Source organism: Kryptolebias marmoratus, linkage group LG19 (assembly GCF_001649575.2).
Source record: "Kryptolebias marmoratus isolate JLee-2015 linkage group LG19, ASM164957v2, whole genome shotgun sequence".
Lineage (NCBI taxonomy): Eukaryota > Metazoa > Chordata > Actinopteri > Cyprinodontiformes > Rivulidae > Kryptolebias > Kryptolebias marmoratus.
In genome coordinates this window covers 7,224,134-7,224,469 of record NC_051448.1, presented here as the reverse complement: position 1 = coordinate 7,224,469, position 336 = coordinate 7,224,134, and positions in this window count along the sequence as shown.

Here is a 336-nt window from a genome sequence, read left to right as displayed (position 1 = left end):
TTACATATCGACCTGAACACTAGCAGTCTTATGTTCTGTATGTTTTCCTTTAGATCACTTTAATAATTTACGTTTAAATCTCTATTTATTTTTATTGTGGATGAAATTCCGCTGCTTCCCATTAAAGTCACCTGTCAGGAGGTCGCTGCCGCAGAGCGCTGTGCTGACTCGGCACACGTAGGTTTGAGTATTTTTCTGTTTTGTTAGAGAATGAGAGATGAGCATGCATTGTGTGGTTTCACCCTCCTTAAAGTGGCCTTTCTGTCTGTTAACCTCTCGGTGTTGTGGATGTTTTTGTTCGTTTTGTGTTTTTTTTTTTTTTTTTTTTTTTTTTTT